Source organism: Triturus cristatus, chromosome 7 (assembly GCF_964204655.1).
Source record: "Triturus cristatus chromosome 7, aTriCri1.1, whole genome shotgun sequence".
Lineage (NCBI taxonomy): Eukaryota > Metazoa > Chordata > Amphibia > Caudata > Salamandridae > Triturus > Triturus cristatus.
Window position 1 is genome coordinate 1,431,651,437 of NC_140590.1, and position 1,419 is coordinate 1,431,652,855.

At 60.8% G+C, this 1,419-nt stretch overlaps 1 pseudogene; it reads right to left on the minus strand.

Annotated features, from left to right (window-relative positions):
• Positions 1-411: 411 nt before the first annotated feature.
• Positions 412-482, minus strand: LOC146812152 (U6 spliceosomal RNA; annotated as a pseudogene).
• Positions 483-1,419: the final 937 nt, after the last annotated feature.

Below are 1,419 nucleotides of genomic sequence, written 5' to 3' on the forward strand. Positions count from 1 at the left end.
TGCAAACGACAGCGGACGCGCAGCGCCAGCCCAGCAGCCAGGGAGCAGGATGCCGCAGAGGCAGAGAGCCAAACCGGCGACCAGGCCCCCGCAAGAGAGACAAGGCCATAAAAGACAGCCAACACGGTGTACTAAAACACCGGCAACACCGCACACCCCAGCACACCATCCCAGCCACCCGGAACATCCAGGAAGCCAAGGACGAGGAACAGCCCAACTAGGCAAGAACCCCAGCCCCGGAGACCACACACGAGGGTCGAAGTGGGGACGTAGGGCAGCAGCAGAGAGCAAGCAGCACAAGCAGGAGGCCCGAGGTACAAACCCCAGCAACACCAGGAGCCACCGCCACCCAAACAGGCCAAGGGCAACCCGCCAAAAATGGAACAGGAGCGGGAGGACCGGCACCACTATCAAAACATGGAACGCTTCATGAATCCGCGTGTCATCCTTGCGCAGGGGCCATGCTAATCCACTCTGTGGAAAGGAGCAACCAGCAGCGCGGGAAGAGCAGGAAGCGCCCAAAGACAGAGGCGTCCATCGGCCAACAGCCCCCGAAAGAAAGGGCCACACAGCAGCCCCAGTGCACAACCCACGAGAGCACCACGGGAACGGAACCCCAACACACACCGGGGACAGGACAGAGAGGGGCGGACACAGGGAAAAAGAGAAGGAGTACACCAACTCCATGTCGCACCACGCAAACACCCGAAGTGCAGCAGAAAACCGCAAGTCACACAGCCACAGAACGGGAACCCGACGCAAAGGCACCGGAGCGCCCCACAAGAACACCAGGGACGGCACCCAAGGATACACACAAGAGCGCAGGGAGACCAGGCGAACAGTGCAGAAACACAGTATGCCGAGCCCCTGTCAGGCTCCAACGCGGGACCCTAGCCACAAAAGAGGCAGCCCACGCGGTAAGGCAGCATCCACAACTGGGAGGAAACCAGCACACGCAGAGGCAGCAGCCAGAAGAAGCGTCACACTGCCGCAGTCACAAACTCCGGCAGTAGAAGAACCATTCGGACTCAGGGCAAACGGGCAGGAAGGAGGAGCAAGGAGCCACGCACCCCAACACCCCCAAGCAGTCAAGCGATAGCGACATCAAAGAACCAGGACAGCGCCAGCTTAAAGGGAATCCAAGGGCGCGCCGGTCGGGATGTAGCTCAGTGGCAGAGCGCATGCTTCGCAAGCATGAGGTCCCGGGTTCAAACCCCGGCATCCCCAAGAGCCCCCGCCATCCATCACGGACCTGAAATAAAGAAAAGAGCACCACAGCAGAGCGTGAACAAAAAACACCGCAATGCGGGACTCACCCAGGGCAGGGGCCGGACACCACCAGCAGCAAGGCCCCCACCCCAAAGGAAAGGTAATCCATGGGTGCGACTGTCGGGAAGGAGCACAGCGGCAGAGCGCATG